Source organism: Anarrhichthys ocellatus, unplaced genomic scaffold (assembly GCF_004355925.1).
Source record: "Anarrhichthys ocellatus isolate YVR2014 unplaced genomic scaffold, GSC_Weel_1.0 scaffold45, whole genome shotgun sequence".
In the NCBI taxonomy this organism is placed as follows: Eukaryota; Metazoa; Chordata; class Actinopteri; order Perciformes; family Anarhichadidae; genus Anarrhichthys; species Anarrhichthys ocellatus.
Genome location: NW_022280075.1, coordinates 1009198 through 1020824, shown reverse-complemented (window position 1 = coordinate 1020824; position 11627 = coordinate 1009198).

The window sequence follows — 11627 nt, the reverse complement described above, 5'->3', positions numbered from 1 at the left end:
GACAGCGTTTCCCTCAGGATTTAAGTTTTGGGTGGAGTATTGTTTTTCTTGTAACTTATAGAGCTTTCAAAATTAGTTTTAAGAAAACCTATAATATATTGTAATATAATAATATAGAGGCCTGTTTTTTGTTAGGCAGTGTGGGCTTGACTGACAGGTGTCTCAGCCTATCATGCTCATCCATTGTCTTCGCTCATCCGGCCAGTGATGTCTAAGAGACAACGGTATGAAAAGTGTGACACGTGTGTTTCGGTACATAATAACAAAGGATGACTGACAGCACTGTTCTGCACTCATTTGACTCTTAAACGTGAGGTTTCCCTGTTGTTCTTGGGCAAAGTGTGATAAAGATGAAATCACTTTTATTTCAAAAGGTCTATGAGGGTGAATATTTTGTCGCACAGTTATTCACAGCAGGACAGAAAAACAGCTTCAACCTGTGATATATTCTTCCATAATGTTCACCGGCGTGATACAGAGGGATTGTGTCTTCCCAGCCCTAACATCATATTTCTGCATCAAGATTCAGTGGAATGTGAAGCATCCATATAACTCGAGCAGGAAAACAAGAAGCCTTTCCTCATTTATTATTTAGTCGCTTTCCTCCTCGCTCGCAGCTTCTTTTCAAGTTTAGCAAAACTGGCAGGCTGTGTTTACGTTCAGCTCCAGTCTATTATTAATGCAAGATAATCGTCAGTGTGCATGAGTGTAGAGGAGTAATATATGTACATATTTTGAATTTCCATACATGAAATATATGTACATATGTAGGAAAAAACTTATATGTACAAACTACATATGAAACCTATTAGAAAATAATTTCATATATGACGTTTATGTGAGTATGGAGCTAGCAGTAATCTATATGTGAACGTAGTAGTGCAGTATGTGAACAGTTAAGGCTATTTATTGTTGAATAAATGCTACCACTCCTTCAGACCCAATTTTTTTTTCTTTCTTTCTTTTTGGTAAAAGCTAAAGTATAAGTTTCTTCCAGGTCATGTGGAACCACAGTCTGTACAGAGCCTCACAATAATACATTCATAAATTACATTATACACCATAACATAACCACATATATTAAATCAGATTATTATATTACCTATGGCACGGTGTGGTTTGTTTAGTGATGCTATGGCGGAGGGGACAATGGATCTGTATCTATGACCAGATGAAAGCAGTGGAGAGTGGTTTTTTTTTGGGGGGGGGGGGGTTGATGTGCTATGGTGTGTGCTCTGCATGTAATGGCTTTGCTGTTGAGGTCTGAGACTGACTCATTTCAGCACTGCTCTGCACGAGGAACTCATGAGTGGTGCTGTTGAAAAGGCTGCCCTCAAAGAAAATCCACCACGTCACTTTTCAAACCAGAATGAAAGGCAGCGAAGGCGTCCACCTTCTGTGAAGCTTGACAGAACAGGGAAAAGCCAACAGGCAGCTTGATATAACACTGATTCTTGTCAGACTGGAGAGAGAGGACAGTACCTGTGAGGTGTAAAATCACTACCTGTGTCGGTATGACTGCAGCTGGCTGGTTTCCAATATGCTTTATTTTTTTCTCATGACATGAACAATGTCTGAACTGATGGCGACCGAGGCCCACGGCTCCTATTTGCGTTAGTTATTTTAATGATTGATCCTTTAACGTTTTCATATGAACTTTTTTTTCTGTACATGTCTGTGGTTGTTGGCAGTCTCAAGCTGCAGTTCAGTTTACTGGAACAATGATGTATTTCCAGTCTTAGTTTCTTCACGTGTTGCCCAAAATATGTTTATCATGTGTACAAACATTCCCTCCTGAGATTTGTTTTAGTTACTTTAGATTTGATTACATTATTATCTAGTGTGGGTCTTCCTTTTTTAATTCTAGAAATCAACATTTTAGCACATCTTACCTACTTTAGGTGTTTCAATCGTAAAACACCGGGAACCAGCAAACTCTAATAGACTCCACTACGGAAACCACGGGTGCCTCCACCAGCATGCATTAAAACAGTAATTTACTATAACATTTGCTTTGCATTGGATTAAAACATTAATCAACTTATTCTCAATATATCTTTAGGACATAATAGGGAGAACACAATATGCATCTGATCTGTAAAGTCATATGCATTTTTTTCATCCTGAAATCATGTGCACAGCCTGCTTTACTTTAGAGATACTCATAATGAACTATAAGTATCCCTGTCAGTCATAGCAGTCTTTCGGAAATGGCGAAGATAAGAACGACAAAGAAGAATTTACAGAATGTGAAAATGAAAAGTTTATCGGTGAAGAAGTGAAGAAAGGCGCTTTATACAGCGGCCATAGTTCACATGTCATCGTCAGAATGAAGAAGTATTGAATGGCAACATGTGGAAGAAGCTATTCATTCTGTCAGCTCTGAGCCAAAGAAATCGTGTGACTACAAGAGCGAGACGAAGAAGCGCATCAGTACGCACAATGACAGCGCGAGGGCTACAGGGGCAAGACGGCGAACCTCAGCTCTTTGTACAGCCGATGAATGCTTCTGTTCTAGGACAAAAGACATTTTATGGGATTGTTTCAGCTCATGAGGGAGACAGATAAAACTTGGTGTGTTATTTTTGTGACAGTGACATATTTCAATTTTGGAAATTAAGATGTGTTTCACCAAGTCAGGCGGCTTAGAGGACCACGGTGCCGCTCGGAGGATGCAGGAGAGTGAAAGTGAAGATGCCGCATTCAGTCTGCATCGTCATCCACCCCCGCTGGTCATCCACCAACGCATGTCTTCACAGCTACTATTAATGAATTTAATAAGTAACTGATTACAATACAACAGCACAAACATAGTTGCAAATAGTTTTGTGTAATAATCCATACAATTATAAACTTCCTTCAAGGACTTTAACCTTTTTCTTTTCTTCAGGTCGACTGATCACACCAAGATCAAATTTAGTAGCTGGTGTAAAAAGCCCAGGAGGGAAGCGGCCATATATCAGCACAGGTTGATGGAGTAATCTACCTCTGAGTGATTGCATGGGACAGCCACTTTCCCTTAAAATAAATGTTTGAACTGCTTTGACATAACTTTCATTTCTAGAAATCCTCAGAATGGTTCAAAGAGAAGAACACTGGTGCAGAGTTGCGGTTTGAGAATGTGTTCACGAAAACACCCGGCTACACTTTGATTTACATAGTGACCATGAATAATTTCATGGGGTTCATGGCTCGCTAAAGTACACTTGAACAGGACTGAATCAGGTTACAGTAATGATCTCTCACTGAGTCCCCTCCTCAATAAACATGCTGACAGCTTCCGGAAAAGCAGCAGCGACGTGAGAAACCATCTTAAATTCATGAAGACTAGTGCTAATATTTAATATTTCAGAGTGTAAAAAAGAGAAGACAGCTTGTGCTGCGAGCTGTTTTTATATTTGTAAACACTTACAGTGGATGGAAAGAAAAGCCTGGATGTGACAGATTATAAAAAAAAGCTGTCAGGCTGTCATGAGATACATCTATTTGGCATCTATTTTTCATCGAAGAGAAGATCACCTAAACACTCTGAAATGCAATATTTTCTCCACAACAGTGCCGTCGATGCATCGAGATACATGCGTTGCCTTGGTTTCTCCATCAGTCACAGTTCCTCTCCTTCCTAAAATAGATTCCAGGTTATAACTGGATCAGCTGGAAACAGAGGGAACTGCAAGTTTTTGCAGAAATCATTTGCTGTAAATGTAGTTATTGACTTCATAGGAACCCCAATGAGTATTGCCAAGTGGAGCGACCTAATCGTCCTTTAGAGCACTCCTTCAGTCAAATTGAACGGATGTCAAGGCGTTTTGACGAATGGTGAGATTCCATTCCCAGCAAGGCTAATGTCGCGTTAATGAACCGAACCAATTTCCACCAAATTAAAATCCATTTGCACGAGGCTTAAGTGCATCTGGCGGATACATTTCCATAAGCCAGACAGGGCTTAGGGGCAGCACTTGAGGCGTTACTGTGCTTGTAATAACTGAATTATAATTTTATTAGAAGCAGCTAATTTTAAGTGAAGAAAATTACTCTGACAAGTCGAAGGGTTTTGGGGACACTGAATGGAGGCGAGGCAGGCGCATTAGAGAGGCTCTTCACTCTTCACGCTTCTTTATGTGACACATTCATGCTGCCGAACACGGAGCTAGTTTGTGAAGGTTGCTCTGTGTGAGTATGTGTGTTTTTTTTAGTATTTGATTTAATGTCTGCAATGGAAATTTCTCCATGAATTAATGAATTTTATGGGCTGGATGAAACTGAACTAAGTAGGTCACGTTTACAGTGTAAAGTCTGAAGATTTACACAGCCAACATTTCCAATGGGGGCTCCAGATACATTGGTGATTGGAAAGAATTTGATTCAGATTGGAAAACCTAAACCTACATGTATGTATATTTAGATGTCAATATTGAATCTAATATGAAAAGTCAGATAGATTATAGAGAAAATCGTTTTTTCGAATTTTCTTTAGCCTCATTTGACTCATAGTTGTAGTTTCACGGCATATTTACTGTTTGGTTTAGTCTCAGTGTTCTCGTCAAACTCAAGCAGGCAGCTGTTGTGTTGTGTTTGCTTGCTGTCTGAGTAAGGAATTGATTGAATGCAAAGGGCTCCGTTATAAGTGGAAAGCAGAAGTTCATATGAGGATGTGTGTTTGAACCAATTGCAAAAGGCCAGATTGGGAGGCCTGGAGAGAAGCTGAACCAAACACAACACGTTTCGGAAAGTTACAGGAATACTCGCAAGAACAAACTTTGATGTGTAAAATTGGTGGAGTTCCCCTTTAATTAGATAATGTAGACTATATACTAATGTAATATTTATCCTAATATTACTGATATTAGGTTTAGTACATGTGCTTTTTCCCTCCTTCAGTGACGACATCAATTCATCATCATTATTCTGATATGATTGCTCTTTGTAAGACACATCCAGGCAAGGCATTCAGAGTGAAGGCTGCGTGTTGGAGGGAAGCTCGACTTTAGCTTTAGTCCCTTGAATAAGAGTCCAGAGGATGAGTTTCTTAAAAACCTTCTGCTCGGCGCCTGCAGTCAATGGGTTCCTGAATAAACCAAGTAGTAAATGTGTTTGGTTTTCCTGCAGCTGCGTTTAATTAAAGGAGAAAGCAATACAACAAAGCCGCTATATTGCAGATGAAACGGTGAGTTCATCCTTGCCAAAACCCTTTTGAAATTGCAGGGTGTAAGTGTTTCTTCTCCAAATCCTTATTTTTCAGCAGGAGCTGGTACTTTGAGGAATTCTTACCAACCATCCACTGTGCACAAGGATAATTCTCATCAAATGATGTTTTAGCTACCTCGGTTTATCTGGATTGTCTGCTGATACAGATTCAGGGAAGTGTCGGCACGATTAAAAAATTTTTGTGTTTCTAATTATCGTCGAACCAACTCCAAATCACAAACCTGATTGTCATGACATTTGTTTTCAACATGTGTGGTCACCAGAAGATGCATCAAAAAATTCCCATTGACCTAAACTTTTCCATATATTTTTTTAATATTCATGGCTGCCAGTGGAATGATGTTAATTTCTTTGACCTTTCCCCCAATGTACAACATAGTCATGAAGCCTTGCAAGACATGTACAGACTATTCATGATTCCCATGCAAGGCAGCAAACCTGTGGCCTCTACCTCATCCTACTGTTGGATTTAAAAAGAACTGAATCTTTTGGGTCTGCTAAATTGAGGCATACAACGTTTCCATTTTCCACAGCCTTCGATTGGATTACAATTTGGACTTTACACTCATGGGAAGATTTAAAATTAAATGTATTCAGCAAATCAATGTTCCCAATGAACCCGTTTGATTTTGTTGACTACAGGATTTTGATATTTTATGTTAGCAGCACTACAAATAACAATATCTTCATCTTCTTATGCTTTCAACCCGTTGGTATTGTGCCGAGGGTGTTTTGAACGTTGCAGAAGTTGAGCTTTGGTCTTTAGCTTTGTTTCTACCTCCTCATCAGATGGCTAGTGTTTCATCTAGAATGCATTGCTCTGATTGCCGAGACATTTACTTTCCAGTTCCCTGTCCAATTTAAATTACTTTAATTTATTTAGGAATTTTACGTTCTGGTTTCAACAAAACTCATTCATCGTGTACCCAAGCATGGCGAACGAAAATGAAGACAATATACTTCTTTTTCCTTCTTTTCCGCGGACAGTAAGGGATTTCTCTGACCCTTTAATTGTAGATTGTCTGGGATGACTTTTTTTTTTCAAAGAATATATTACCATATTTTATTTCATTCTTTCTTTTTTCCTATACCTGTGATTGATTCCATTGTTGGGGGGGGGGGGGTGAACACCTCTGTGGATGGATGAGAGGATCACAACTAGGATGTGGGCAAGGCATTAGAGTCAGTGTCAGTTTGTAGAGGGGAAGAAAGGACGACTGTGGTTTGAGAAAGTCAACTCTGGGAAATGTAAGTTACCAAGTTTAGTAGACATGGAGAGATTACAGAATTCACAGAGATTGAATTACACCAATTGATGACAGAAATACGTTCTGGAATGCAGTGAACTTCACAGAGTGGTGAAACATACCAAAGGGAGAAGGTCGATTTTTTTGTTCAGTTGTCATCTTCCTATCAGAAAAAGATCCCTCAAGCTTTTAAATAGATGCTTACAATTCAGGATGGAGCACACCACATGTCATGACGTAATACTTAAAAGACGATGAAACGGAAATAAAATGACAGGCCATCTTGGGGGTGCACAAAGAAAAGTGGTTCCTTTTCATCTTTGTGACTTTCAAGCAAGCACTTCAATGCGATCTTAGAAACTCAGGCTTGACATCCATCTCAGCTCCTCCTTCCCTGTAAAAGCCGTCAGTTAGCTGAAGAGTTGTGCAGCTTTTTTTTTATGCGGATTGGCCTTATTTTGCAGATGTCATTCCACAGTTTGCTGAGAGGTTTCAGAGTCCACAAAAGTACGTTTCTCAATCTCACACTCATGTAAACCATTTAATCCTTTTGAAGAGTTTAATGTGCCCCGCATGGTATTTAAAGGAATGACACATTATATGAAATAAAATACTAGTGTACGTATATGTTGAAACGGGACAAAAAAGCCTACAACCTTGGTGGCAGCCCCTCGAGGCTGCAATGTGCTTTACACCAACACAATGAAAGTGTGGGACAGAAAGACAGACATACTGACAATTTTGCTATTCTAACTGCCCTAAAAGTGTTGGAGCTACAGGAACAAATAAACAAAAATAATGATAAGTCAGTTGTCAGTTTGGCTGTTTTTAAACACAGCGTAGATGAAGTCACTGCCTGACTTAAAGTAGGCCTATATGCCATTTACCTGAAGAATTGCACCCGGGTCCTCCCAAGTCCTGGTTATTGCTCTTGCAGACATGACGTTCATTGTGATAAAACACTGAACTCTTGAGTTGATCTTCACAATGAAGTAAAATAACTAGATAACAATGGCTGCCTAAATGTATTTGTGGTAAATGGACAGAAAAAGAGACTAGTTTGGGCCTTGCAAATTGATGTTAACTCTAAACTGGCTGACATTCTTCATGGCTTTCTCTCAGCTGAAGAGTCAGTGAAGAGCAGTTTGGCTCCTGTACTCATGCTGCATTTGGACGTGTGCCTGGTGGAGGCAATTGCAACAGAATATATAGCATGCAGTATAAATCCGCTTTAAAGATGGAGGTGACAGCAGCATGTGTGTGTCGCCAGCAACAGCGAGCAACTGACTGTGCAGCACAATGAGCTGTGGTTTCTGCTCGTCGCTGTCAAAACGCGGTTGTTATTCTGCAGCTCCAGCGTGTGATTTACTCACCCAGGCTGAATGGGTTTATGTAAATATAACAACAGGTCTTTAACTAAGTCACTGAGCCTCAGAGAAGGTATTCGCTTCACAGCCAGAGGAGTGATGTCAAAAATATGCAGAGTGAGGGACGAGGTGTTATGTTGAATAGGAGGAAGCATACTGTGAAAACTTTAAACAATTTGACGGTATCGTGACTAAATCATGAAACACAAATCGGTCTTTCAACCAGGAGACCGCTGTTACTGTTTCGCACTTAGGTACAAAGTTTATTTTGATAAGACTGTATGCAATGTGCGAAAATTGACATGTGTTGCTGGAATTTTGTAAGGAAACACAGGGAAAAAAAAAGGAGTACCTTTTCTGTAAAATATCATACAAAGATATCATACCTTGAGCTGTCCACATGCCAAGTTGTTTGCAAACAGGCTGCAATTGTTAAAACAACAGAGCTTCACGTCGACTCAATCGACAGGTCATCCGAGTAAGAACTTTAACAACATAATTAACTCCTGACAAGTTTCCCATAGAGCTGAAAACGTTTACTGTCACAAAGCATGAAGAGAAATTAACTACGATTTAGTTTTGTTTCTTAAAAAAAAAAATCGAATTAAAGAAAAAAAACTTTTGGGAGAAATGTCACTCTTTTAGTCTTCACGTCTGTGAGTGGGCGGGCTGGTATCTGTGTTAGATAGCTTAGGGCCACAGACATGCAATGAAAATAAATTGTGATGGTAAATATAGCTTAGGTTAGAACAGACAGCGTTTTGTTAGCAGTGGAATAACTAAAAGATCTGCAGATTTGACCTCTTCAAAATGCTAGCTGATCAGCTAATTAGCTATGTAGCCTGCAAACTAAAGTTAGCAGTGTTTTCTCCTGAGGAATGCTCCTTTGGTAGCTTATAAGACTTTTCCATGCTCCGGTTCAAAGTCTGAGGCTTTTTTGTGTGTGCTTTGTCTCGGGCTGCAGTCCTGCTTTCAGTGTCACCTGATTTATGTAAGTATTAAATCATTCAATGTGCATTCTTTCTTTGTCAGTGTAAACAGAAAAACAACAGCATCCAGACTGAAATACGCTCGGAGAAGGAGCAACGTCATGAAAACACCGTCGTAGAACATCTCCAACCTGCCTTTTTAAAGAGTGAGGAGTGTTAAAGGATTTGACCCGAATACATCCACCCAGGTCCCCGGCGACTCGAGCCTGCCGCCGCGACACTGCCACGGCCTTGATTTCCCATTAGTGTGTGACAGCGGGGCCGTTAATAGCAGCGAAGCCCTGTGGAGAAGGAGGTTAGCTGTAATTATTCAGCTGATAGGTCAGAAGCAGGGCAGGCCTGTCACACCTCTCCCGGCTCCCTGGACAGAGCGAATTAAAAGCAAGGAAGGGTGTTTGTTTATTAGTCAGACTTGCAGCAAGCGTCTCCCCAAAGAGAGAAACTGCACTCTCTCGTATTCATTTAATATTTCATTTGAGGACTCTTTCACTCTTCTATCCTACATGCGACTCCTTTACCATTAGCCTGATTAGCACACATACTCATCAAAAGATGCTTTTCTTCCCCACCCATTTCTGCAAAAAAATTCTCTCTGGACATTAAAGATAAAAGTTTGATGGTGAAGAAGGAAAAAGGTTTTATTTTTTAGTCAGGGCTGGATTCAGTTTTTGTCTGCAGCTCGCATCTATCTTTCCATTTCATGCCGTCTGATGTTCATATTGCACACCATCAAAAAGATTGCGTGCAATTTGCAGGGTCATAATATGATGGAGGCGAATGTGTAGCAATGGAATTAAAGTGCCATGGGTCTCTCGCCCTTTATGAAATTGACTCGACACAGCGCATTACACATACAGCATAGAGTCAGTAATTGTGAAGATTACCCACAATTCACTTCTGATTGTTACCGCATTTGTTTAGAGCTTGAGATGTCAAAGTTTCAATCACTCGTCTTTTCAAACGACACTCAGTGACGGACAGAAAGTGAATGGAAATATTATATTTAATCAAAACGTGTGTCAGCTTGTCACTTCAAACTCATTTCACTTGAGAGCAGCACAACCAGTGTTTCCTCCACAATTTCGTTAATTAAGCTTGAATTAATTGTGTGGAAATATTATTGTTAAACATTATTTCAGACATTAATTTCAGTGATCATCAAAACACATTCAGAGAAAGAAAACTGTCAGATGACAGCTTCCCTTGATGATTATCTACAATGTTTTAAGAACTGAGAAGTATGCTCAATCTTGGATACATTTCTTTTACTTCCATAGCTGCAAATGGTGAAAGCAGAGGAGGCTCTGATTCAATTCCAGGCCAGGCAGAAGGCAAATCGTCTAAAAGGAGCAGAAAAAATTGTTCTGACTTTTTATTGGAGGTTGTTAGTGTGGGATGCATCATTTCTGACCTATGTGGTGAAGATGAAAATGAATGCTTTGTAATTCCATATCACACTTATCTTGATTTGAGTCTGTCCACAGTGTACTGTGCCCCATAATGCATTGCAAAAAGCAAATGGAGAGGGGGGGGGGGCCTAATCACAGCTGCAAAAAAGAATAGTGGAGGGAGAACTGAATGACAGAGACACAGACTGTCATGTCCTGCATTAAACTCTACAGAGGACTAATATGACAAATCTAGTAAGCAGAGGGCAATAGTGTGCAAAACGACCGTGGTTATATGCGGTGGCTTCCACTGTGTGCTTGTTTAATCTTGGTGGCATTAGACAGCCAATAAGATCCTCAGACTCATACTTGCGGTATTGGAATTGCCACTAGGGTTGATGACTCACTCTGTTAATAAAAAAAGTGAAAGTGGCAAATGATCGTTGGGCCTCTGCAGCTGCCGTCCTTTGTAGTGAGATGTTTGCTTGCTGTGCAGGATTCCTTCCCAGACTGATGAGTTTGTGTGACCTCGGTTTTATCAGAATTGCAATAAGATGTCTTTGCTCATATATAAGTGCTGAGTCAAGGATCCGAGTGGTCATATTAACGGTGCAGGAGTGTACAACCTCTATGATAATTAAGAAGATATTTGCATAGGTTTATTTCGTTATGTTAATATATTCACAGTGTATGACAATTATCTTCAGCTTCGATGACCTTATACCGAGTTCCAGACAACTCGGCTGCTGACGTTTTCCAAGTTTCCAACCTCCAGATGCACAATGCCAAATGTATAGAAAACCCTGGCTGACAGTGACAAATCGATGTTTCTTTGGCAAGTGTTTCCCTGAATTACCTTTGTGCAGAGACAAATGTTGACAAGTATGACTCTGGACTTGACTATGACTCATTTGGCTATCCAACCTCTTCATGTGAAAAAGGGAAAATGTTCTTTAGTCATGTTACAAATCTCTGAAACCCTTGGTTTTTGCTCTAATGATGGATAAGCCTTTGGAGGCTAGGGGCTATATTTCTGGAGCCTACTACATTTTCTGGTTAAGGCTTTAAGGGAGTCTCAAGTGTCAATCAAGGGATCTGTGACCCCCTGATACCCCCCCGGTATTGTCTTTCTTTCTTTGCAAAAGCTACAGTGCGTAGTACTCAACACCTGTTGCTAATCAAACAACCATCAGTAGGTAGATTGTAGGGTTCTCTTCACTGCTCAAGCGTCTGACCTGTGATTACATGACATAACACTTTGTTCCCTGGAAAAGCTGTCTGCTTAAGCTGAAAGTGCCATCAGAGCAGAGAGAGTGAACCAAAACATACATATATATACATATATATATACATATATATATACATATACATATATATATATATATATACACATATATATACATATACATATATACATATATATATACA